Here is a 12,500-nt window from a genome sequence, read left to right on the forward strand (position 1 = left end):
CTTTCACTGTCTCTTCAATTCTGAAACCAGCCTTCCTTACTCTCTTCACTTCTTTCCAAAACTTCTTCTTATTCTCTTCATATGAATGACCCAATCCCTGACCCCACCACATATCAGCTGCCCTCTTTGCCTCCCTTACCTTGCGCTTTACTTCCACATTTTTCTCTATATATCTTTCATCCTTCTCTACACTATTACTCTGCAGCCATTCTTCAAAATCCCTCTTTTTCTCTTCCATTTTTACCTTCACTCCTTCATTCCACCATTTACTGCCCTTCCTCATGCTGCCTCCAATAAATTTCTTGCCACACATATCACTTGCAATCCCCAAAATATTTTCTTATACTAACTTTCCCTCTTACTCTAAATTATCAGTTTCTCTTACTTTCACTTCATCATATGCAATTTTCAAAATTTCTTGATATTTACTTTTTACCCCTAGTTTTATTAGCTCTTTAACCCTCACTAGCTCCCTTTTACATCCACCTACTCTATTCCCCACTCTTTTGCTACAACTAATTTTCCTTCCACCAAAAAATGATCAGACATACCGCTAGCCTTATCGCTAAACACGTGCACAGGTTTCAATATTCCAAACATTCTTTTAGTTATCAACACCTAATCCATTAACGCCCTTTCTACCACTCTTCCATTTACCACTCTTACCCATGCATAATTGTTTTTATCTTTCTTTTTGAAACAGCTAGAACTTATCATCATCTCTTGCTCAACACACATATCTACCAGTCGCTCACCAATCTCATATTCACCTGGTACGCCATACTTCCCAATGACACTTTCCACCTCTCCAGGGCCCACTCTAACATTTAAGTCACTATTAGCGATATTATTCCTTCTACCCTGTCCTTCTACACACCTAGTTAATTCATTCCAGAACTGATTCCGCTCTTCTTCACAACCTGGCCCATACGCACTGACAAAAGCCCAACATTCCCTACCCAATCTAACCCTTACCCACATTAACCTAAATGATATCTCCTTCCATTCCACTACTTTACCTGTCATCCATTCACTCAGCAATGAAGCCACACCTTCTCTTGCTCTTTCCCTTTCAATCCCATAAACTCTACCAGACATTTCACCAAACATCACTTCACCTTTCCCTTTTATCTTTGTCTCACACAAAGCCAATATATCCATCCTCGTATTCCTAAACATATTTCCAATCACACATCTTTTACTCTCTATCGTACTACATCCACACACATTCAAACACCCTAAAACTAGAGTGCGGGGAGCAGTCACTCTCCCCCAGCTCTACCTATTTGATGTCTCAAAGGATTATAATACCGCAGAGGGGGTTCCCAGCCCCCTCGTCCTGAAAAGTCTAGTTAAATTGACGTTGGGAAAACGTTTGCGTGATGCCAAGACCAAAAAAGTTCTACGAGTCTGCGCCACCTACACTAGGTTGGTTTGCCTTGAACCTTGTGTCAAAAATAATTCACTATCACCAATTTACAATGGCGAACGTGCTCATAAAAACCGCCAAACCCCAGACATGACCAAGGTAATATGTGATGCCTTTGTACTGCAGTGGAATACAAACAGGTTTATTTGTTATATTTGTGATATATATATATATATATATATATATATATATATATATATATATAAATATATATATATATATATATATATATATATATATATATATATATATATATATATATATATATATATGTTCATATATATATATATATATATATATATATATATATATATATATATATATATATATATATGTATGTATGTATATATACATATATATAAGTGTGTGTATATATATATATATATATATATATATATATATAGATAGATAGATAGATAGATAGATATGATAAATATATATATATATATATATATATATATATATATATATATATATATATATATATATATGTGTGTGTGTATATATATATATATATATATATATATATATATATATATATATATATATATATATATATATATATATATATATATATATATATATGTGTGTGTGTGTGTGTGTATATATATATATATATATATATATATATATATATATATATATATATATATATATATATATATATACATATATATATATATATATATATATATATATATATAGTGTGTATATATATATATATATATATATATATATATATATATATATATATATATATGTGTGTGTGTGTATATATATATATATATATATATATATATATATATATATATATATATATATATATATATATATATATATATATAGATAGATAGATATATATATGTATATATATATATATATATATATATATATATATATATATAGATAATTATTACTAGCCGTGCTACAATTCTAGTTTGAAAAGCAAGATGCTATAAACCCAAGGACTCCAACAGGGAAAAAAAGCCCAGTGAGAAAAGGAAATAAGTAAATAAATGATGAGAATAATTTAACAACATATCATTTTTAAAAAAGTAACAGCGTCAAAACAGATATGTCTTATATAAAATATTAATAACGTCAAAAACAGATATGTCATATATAAACTATAAAAAGATTCATGTCAGCCTAGTCAACATAAAAACATTTTATCCAACTTTGAACTTTTGAAGTTCTACTGATTCAACCAGCCGATTAGGAAGATTATTCCACAACTTTGTAACAGCTGGAATAAAACTTCTAGAATACTGGTTAGTATTGAACCTCATGATGGAGAAGGCCTGGCTATTAGAATTATCTGCCTGCCGAGTATTACGAACAGGATAAAATTGTCCAGGGAGATCTGAATGTAAAGGATGGTCAGAGTTATGAAAAACCTTATGCAACATGCATAATGAACTAATTGAACGACGGTGCCAAAGATTAATATTTAGATCAGGAATAAGAAATTTAATAGACCGTAAGTTTTTGTCCAACAAATTAAGATGAGAATCAGCAGCTGAACACCAGACAGAAGAACAATACTCAAAACAAGGTAGAATGAAGGAATTAAAACACTTCTTCAGAATAGATTGATCACCGAAAATCTTAAAAGACTTTCTCAATAAGCCATTTTTTTTGTGCAACTGAAGAAGACACAGACCTAATGTGTTTCTCAAAATTAAATTTGCTGTCGAGAATCACACCTAAAATTTTAAAAGAGTCAAAGAAAATTAAAGAAACTTTATCAATACCGAGATCCGGATGTGTAGGAGCCACCGTCCTTGACCTACTTACAATAATACTTAGAGTTTTATTAGGATTCAACTTCATACTCCATAACTTGCACCATGCACTAATTTTATCTAAATCTCTTTTAAGGGATTAATAACCCCAGATCTACATTCAGGGATGAAATTGATGGAAAGAGAGTAGCATCATCTGCATAAGCGACAAGCTTGTCTTCTAGGCCTAACCACATATCATATGTATATATTATGAAAAGTAATGAGCCAAGAACACTACCGTGTGGAACACCGGATATCACATTCCTATACTCACTATGGTGCCCATATATAAATATATATATATATATATATATATATATATACACACACACACACACACATATATATATATATATATATATATATATATATATATATATATATATATATATATATATATATACATATATATATATATGTGTGTGTGTGTTATTGTGTGCACATATGCGTGTATATATATATATATATATATATATATATATATATATAGTATATATATATATATATATATGTGTGTGTGTGTGTGTGTGTGTGAACATATGCGTGTATATATATATATATATATATATATATATATATATATATATATATATATATATATATATATATATATATATATATATATATATATATATATATATATATGTATATGTATATATATATTTATATATATATATATATATATATATATATATATATATATATATATACATATATATATATATATATATATATATATATATATATATATATATATATATATATATATATATATATATATATATATATATATGTGTGTGTGTGTGTGTGTGTGTGTTTATGTGTGTGTGCGTATGTGCGTAGCTGCAGATGTTGTGTTTTAAAATTCCCTTCCAATAAAACGTCCGTAACCATTCTTCCTGGGTGTTTCTTTTTGTAACTTTAAGTGCTTTTGCTTCTCGCGTATCTCATTCTCGAAAAAGAACACAATATTCCTGCCATGGCTTTTTTTGGGCCTTTTGAAAACATGGATATTCGGAAGACTTCAATTTTTTTAATATTCAACTTTTTCTCTTATGATACACTTCTTTTCGATTCCAATTTCCCTCCTCACTCGTATTATATGTTTATGTTTTCTTTCTGATTTTACTTCTCTCTCTCTCTCTCTCTCTCTCTCTCTCTCTCTCTCTCTCTCTCTCTCTCTCTCTCTCTCTCTCTCTCTCTCTCATAAGCATCGATGATCTATAATATAAGAATTGTAAATTAATATCGTTAATTTCAAACTTCATCACCACAGTTGAAAAGAAATTAAAACCAATCTTCTTTTTTTTTTCATTTGATAAAGCCTTCCATAGAGCTTGTCCCCTTTTTCGTTTTCCCTGTTTCCCTTTACTTACTACAAAGCCTTTCGACTGTAAGGTTTTGAGATCCACCTGACTGTCCTTCCCGTCCACCTCCTCCAGCAATCTTGAAAATTTCACTCACAAAAGGACAAATTTCGGGAGTTTTAGAAGAGCATATGGACGCTTTTATTACGCGAACGGCAAAGGGATTCATCTTGTAAAGCCGGTAGACACAATTGAGACATGAAATAAGAGCTCTTGCCTAGTCGGAAGGGCCATGTAATCTACAACAACAACAACAACAACCACAACAATAACAACAACAACATCAGTAACATCAGCAACAGCAGCAATAATAAGTTATAACCAACAGTGATCAGATTTGAGAATGAGCTTCCAAATTGGTCAGTTAAATCTTGAATTTCAGAAGTTCAAACAAACTGCGAATGTTTTCATTTTGAAGAGTCTGGTATAAGTCTCGCTTCAAAGTTTATATATGACAGGTCTAGTTTAATGTTCTTACTGATCTTGAGTTGTTTTATATTCAGTACTAACTGATTATCATATAGTTCATTGGCTTCCCTAATTCCTTTTTTCACAGTTTTATTTTTCCCTGTTGGCGGTCTTAGACTTATAGTAAGGTGCTTTTCTAACTAGGATTGTACCTTAGCAAGTAATAATAATTAGGCATTTTTTCAGATATTCTTTATTCGACGATTAAGGTTTCAAATTCCATATTGTTGGGGAAAATTATTTGCTATCCACATGTTTTCCAGTAAAATATATACACTATACATGAATATATATAGACTTTTATATGTGTGTGTGCACGCGCTCGTTTGTGTGTATGTATCCGTGTGGTGTGGTTATTGCTGTATGTTTAAGAAAAAAATATATTTTAGAATAATGTATGAAAATCGAGAGATGAAAGGCCCAAGAAAAATCAGCTATATATCATTTGATAATTTTGAATATTATTTGAACAAAGAAGATAGTATAATCATAGATGGATATATAGGATTAAAGGAAGATTTTTGTACAGATAATTGCAGTAGACTCTGATGATCGTACAGTTAAGATAATCATGGAGGTACAGTTGGAGCATTGTAGGTTGATGGTCTTCCAAGTCAGATGACGGTTTATCAGCGCTGACAAATGTATGTGAGGTATCTTTTGCACATAGACAAATGCTTATATGGCGTAGTAATTGTCTCATTTTCTTTGCTATACATAAAACTTGTGTGCATAGGACTTCACGCTAACAGATGCTTTACTGTACATATATTGCTTTTTATTCTTTGAAAATGTTTTAGAGTTTACGATGACTATTTTCTCAGTCTGTTGTCTAGCATTCCTGTGAGTCTAGTGAGCTCTCGCGAATACCAAACACGAATCCCTGTAAATTCTCTGACCTTTTTCTTGTTCGTATTTCTCCGGCTTGGTGACATACTACTTTGTATTTTCTCCCTTTCTTGCTTTCTTTGTAAGGATTTATATCATAGCTCAGGTGCGTGTGTGTCTGTGTGTGCGCGTGTGTAACTGTGTATGAAAGTGTGTGTAAGGGTGTTTAGTTTAGGGTTTACATATTTCTGGCTATAATGCTTACTCGCTGTGATTGTGCTCTGAATGAACAAAATCTCTTATCGCTTTTGAACAGTGTTTTTTTTTTTTTTTTTAGAATCTGACAGACCCTCATTCTGCTGTTTTTTTTCGTTTTTTTTTTCATTATTGACTTGTACGAATTGTACAGAGATTACTCTTTATATATTATTTCTTTTATGTGGTATTTATTTATCGCCCTTACAATAACCCATTTACATCTTGATAGATTATTCCTCTTCTTATAAAACATCAGAAAGTGTGTGTTCTTTTTATTTAGAAAAAATATGTGATTTATTCTTTTTCAAGTTTTTTTTCGAATGTATAATTTTATTCAACCTTTTATAGACATGTTCTTCGTGTATATATATATATATATATATATATATATATATATATATATATACATATATATATATATATATATATATATATATATATATATATATATATATATATATATATATATATATATATATATATATATATATATATATATATATATATATATATATATATATATATATATATATATATATATATGAATGTAAATATATATGTAGATATGGTGTGTGTCGAAATATGTATAGTATATATATATACATATATATATAATATATATATATATATATATATATATATATATATATATATATATATATATATACATATATGTATATATATATATATATATATATATATATATATATATATATATATATATATATATGATAAAGTTTTACATATTTAGATGTTTTTTCATATTGAAATAAGCCGTATATTTGTGATACATTAATATCTGGATTCTTTTAACGACCTCAGGATCAGAGCCCCAGGCGAAATCACACAAAGACAAGAGCTTGTGACCGGCCGGGAATCGAACCCTGGTCCGGCAATCTTATATAGACAGTGACTACCACTTTGCCAAATATATATATATATATATATATATATATATATATATATATATATATATATATATATATATATATATATATATATATATATATATGTTAGACGAGAATGATCATGAATGGGAGGTAAATCAGTTGTTGTTTGCGGATGATACTGTACTGGTAGCAGACACAGAAAAGAAGCTTGACCGACTAGTGACAGAATTTGGAAGGGTGTGTGAGAGAAGGAAGTTGAGAGTTAATGTGGGTAAGAGTAAGGTTATGAGATGTACGAGAAGGGAAGGTGGTGCAAGGTTGAATGTCATGTTGAATGGAGAGTTACTTGAGGAGGTGGATCAGTTTAAGTACTTGGGGTCTGTTGTTGCAGCAAATGGTGGAGTGGAAGCAGATGTACGTCAGAGAGTGAATGAAGGTTACAAAGTGTTGGGGGCAGTTAAGGGAGTAGTGAAAAATAGAGGGTTGGGCATAAATGTAAAGAGAGTTCTATATGAGAAAGTGATTGTACCAACTGTGATGTATGGATCGGAGTTGTGGGGAATGAAAGTGGGTGGAGAGACAGAAATTGAATGTGTTTGAGATGAAGTGTCTGAGGAGTATGGCTGGTGTATCTCTAGTAGATAGGGTCAGGAACGAGGTGGTGAGGGTGAGAACGGGTGTAAGAAATGAGTTAGCGGCTAGAGTGCATATGAATGTGTTGAGGTGGTTTGGCCATGTTGAGAGAATGGAGAATGGCTGTCTGCTAAAGAAGGTGATGAATGCAAGAGTTGATGGGAGAAGTACAAGAGGAAGGCCAAGGTTTGGGTGGATGGATGGTGTGAAGAAAGCTCTGGGTGATAGGAGGATAGATGTGAGAGAGGCAAGAGAGCGTGCTAGAAATAGGAATGAATGGCGAGCGATTGTGACACAGTTCCGGTAGGCCCTGCTGCTTCCTCCGGTGCCTTAGATGACCGCGGAGGTAGCAGCAGTAGGGGACTCGGCAGTATGAAGCTTCATCTGTGGTGGAAATGTGGAGGTTGGGCTGTGGCACCCTAGCAGTACCAGCTGAACTCGGCTGAGTCCCTGGTTAGGCTGGAGGAACATAGAGAGTAGAGGTCCCCTTTTTTGTTTTGTTCTTGTTGATGTCGGCTACCCCCCAAAATTGGGGGAAGTGCCTTTGGTATATGGATATGGATATATATATATATATATATATATATATATATATATATATATATATATATCTATATATATATATATATATATATATATATATATATATATATATATATATATATATATTTTAATATATATATATATATATATATATATATATATATATATATATATATATATATATATATATATATATATATAAATTATATATATATATATATATATATATATATATATATATATATATATATATATATACATATGTGTATGTGTGTGTGTCTGTGTGTCTGTGTGTGGGTTTGCGTGTGTGTGTGTCTACGTAGATAGATGGATGGCAAATTATGTAGATGGTGTTTGTGTATGTTTTTTTATATTTTTTCATTTAGGATACTGCATATGGATTCATGAGGAGGAGTGGGACTGTGGATGCAATCTTTATAGTAAGACAGTTACAGGAAAAGAGACTAGAGGGAAACCAGAAGTTCTTCTGCGCTTTTATAGATTTAGGCACGAAACAGAGGAATGGCACAGAGGAGCAAAAAAAAAAAAAAAAAAAAAAAGGAAAAAATAAATGAAAAAAAAAAATTCTTGGAGGGAAGGTCTCGCTATTGCAAAAGTGGTAGAGTAGTTAAATAAAAGGCTAGGAACAAAGGAAGGAAAAAGGGATATCTATAAGATTTCAAACTTGAGGAAGAGGCAAAGAAAGGTTCTTAGGAAACCGATAGTAATGTAAATATATTACATGGGGATAATAACATTAAGAGGAGATGGCGAGAATATTATGAGCAACTATTTAATACTAAAAATGAGAAATAGGAGTTGGGAGCAGCACACAGTGTGGAGGGGCCAGTGATGGATATACGGAATAATGAAGTGAAGCAGGCATTGAGAAAAATGAAGATTGGTAAAGCATCAGGCTTATTGGCGTTTCAAATTAAAATGGTCAAGATACTGACTGAAGAGGGGGGAGAATGGATGCTGCATTTATTGAGAGTAATATAGGAAGAGGAAATAATGTCTAAAAACTGGTAGGAGAGTCTAATGGTATCTATATTTAAGCAGAAACTTGTCATCATGGAGAACAGAAACTACAGGGCTATCAAATAACACAGGATGGTATGAAAGTTTTGGATAGGGTACTAGATTAGAGGTTGAGAGTGAATGTAAAGATTGGGAAACAGCAGTATGGATACACAGAACAGAGAGGGACTATGGATTCCATCTTTATAGTAGAGCAGTTACAGTAAAAGAGACAAGAGGGAAACATGAAGCTCCTCTGTGCTTTAGTAGATTTAGAGAAGGCTTGAGGAAGAAGAAAATCCCGGAGAAGCTGGGTATTTTAGAGATGTATAAAAGAAAATGGAAATAAGTAATAACAGCTGTTTGAGAACTAAAAGCCATTGACTTTAGTGTTGGATGACACAATGGGCCAGCATTAAGCCCGTTTTTATAAGTGTGGGTCATAGATGTGTTAAGTGAAGAGATGAGAAATGAAGAGTTGTGGTAGTCGCTATATGGGGATAATTTGGTCATTACTGCTGAAAAGGAGGAAGAATTATAGAGAAGGGGGTTAGAGGGACTAGAGACTTTGGAAAGGGATGGCTTGAGGGTAAATGTTGAAAAGACTGAAGCTATGATGAGCAGTAAGGAAGGTAGGGATAGGATAGCCAGGATAGCCTTACACAAAAGAAGAGGAGCAGTTATAAAACAGGTAAAACAGTTTAGATACTTTAGATCTAATATAAATCAGGAAGGAGGATGTAAGGCTTAAGTTGAGAATAGGATAAAAGCAGCATGGGAAATATGGAGGAAGTAGAAGTAGTTGCATATGATAAGAAAATCCCAATCAAGCTAAAAGTCAAGATCTATAGCACAGTGATAAAACATGTGTTAATGTTACTGATCAGGAACTTGAGCTTTAAGACAGAAATGGGAAGCAAAGCGTGAGAGAAGAGATACGAGAATACTAAAGTGGATTATGGGAATATCACTTCATGAAAGATTGGAAAATGATGATATAAGAAAAAGGGCAGATGTTATAAAGATTGCGGAGATGAAGAGTGTCAAGTCTAATATGGTGTGGGCACGTGTTGATGGTGGATGGCGGGGAAGGAGTGATGAGGGCTTCATAGGAACCTATTATGGGAAGACGATCAGGAGGAAGGTAGAGGATTAGATGGAGAGAAGAGTTTTGATGGAGAAGGATGCCTTTGATCGAAGGCATTGGAGAGGGGGCATCAGGCAAATGATGGTGGAGAAGAAGTACTTGCGTGATTACATTTAAGATATATGCTTATTAAAAAGCGCTTATATAAATGATTAGTTAACAATATACCCTAGGATAAACCATAATTTCATAAATCTAATCATAAAATTATCTAAAATCTCAGCTAGAAACATCCTTAATATAAAGAAAATATCATCGTCTTTAAATTTACCTAATTATTATTTATACATATAATACAAGAAGTAAAGAAGTCCTAATATGAAAACAAAAAGAAAGCAAACACAGACAGAGAAAATTATTTATTGATACTGGTGACAGTTTGTGTCTAAAACGCAATGGATTGTAAAGCTGAATTTAAACCATCTTACGCTTTTTTCAGGCATTTTTTTTTTTCATTCCAGACAATATACATACATAATATATATATATATATATATATATATTATATATATATATATATATATATATATATATATATATATATATATATATGCATGTGTGCTTGGGTGTGCTTGCGTGTGTGCATGTGTGTGTGCGTGTGTGTGTGCATGTGTGTGTGCATGCATGTGTATGTGTGTGTGCATGTGTGTGCATGTGTATGTTAGTGAGTATTCAAGTACACAAATAAGTTTTGAATATACGCATTGTTTGAAAACCATTTAAGGAACAACAAAATTTAAAGAACCCATATAACAACGAGACTTCTAAAAACAATTTTTAAAATAAATTTCTCTCTCTCTCTCTCTCTCTCTCTCTCTCTCTCTGCTCTCTCTCTCTTCTCTCTCTCTCTCTCTCTCTCTCTAAGGATGTCTCATACTAATCTCTAGAGGTGAGAGAGTCAAAGGCATCTTCCTAAGTAAGGCCTTCATTGGGAACGAAGGTAGGGGTCATCGTTATCACTGTCAATGTCCAAAGGGCTCACGTCAACACACTTCCTTCAGCATCGTTAGGGGCTACCCATAGTGTACGATCCCGAGTCTTCAATACAGCAAAGAGATGTCCATAAAATATACGGCTGTGAAATTGAAAAAAAAAAAAAAAAAAAAAAAAAATCATGTAATGAAAAATAAATGTAGGCCTAACTGCTTAACAAAAACCTACCATTCAATACCTTCTAATGTAATAATATATATGCACATGAACCTAACATCTCCAAATCATCACTATTATTTCTAGAAGTATTGTCAATAATATTCATAAATATCTAAAACAAACACATAAAAAAATTTCTTAGGTATCGTATTCCATTAGCTGGTTTAGTCATCATAGTCCAAAAGGTCCTACGTGGAATGAGCGTGGTCCGTCTAAACTCAACTAAAGTACCCGCATGGGATCTATACTTTTTCATCAGTCACTACGACACTTCAGTAACAATAAAGCACTTCAAATCCACATCAAAAGGTATTGCCTATCAGTAGGCTCATTATATCACAGCCACTGTGTATTTACCATGAATACAAAGGTTGGGGGGGGGATGGGGTGGGGGGGGGGGGGTGGCGAATCCGTGGAGGTAGCTGCGACAGGTCTTGACGCTTTTCCAACCATAGCATGACTGAGGGGTCTTTTGAATGCCCTACAGTCTTCATGAGAGGGGCAGTCTGCTTGTGATTGGCTGATTCGAAGAACAGAGAAGTGTAGCTTTGAATTGCCAAAGCGTCAATATCATACAAGCATAAACTTGTTCAACACGAATACGAAAAAGTAAGTGATTTAAAGATCCGGCTTGGGATATTTGGTCCGTTAAAGGGTTGATGTCTTCTTTAGTCGTTTAATAGTTGTCCTCTTCGTCAAGAGTGGAGGCGTTGATGGAGTTTTGAAGGTGGTGAAGTGGCTGTTCATAAGGGCATCGACTTAGGTCATCAGGTCCTTCCTGGGTAAAATATCGACATCGAGGATGGTTGCGCATACAGGTTAGGATAGGTGTCATATCCATGGGCATGAAGTAGATTCATTTCATGAGGAGAGCCATCTGCGGCTGGTGGCCGGTGAGCGATGCAGCATGCGTATAAACATAAGCCGTTCCAAGCAAGAATGGTACAAAAATTAAAACACAATGATTCAAGTACATAC

The sequence above is a fragment of the Palaemon carinicauda genome, chromosome 29 (genome assembly GCF_036898095.1).
Source record: "Palaemon carinicauda isolate YSFRI2023 chromosome 29, ASM3689809v2, whole genome shotgun sequence".
Classification (NCBI taxonomy): domain Eukaryota; kingdom Metazoa; phylum Arthropoda; class Malacostraca; order Decapoda; family Palaemonidae; genus Palaemon; species Palaemon carinicauda.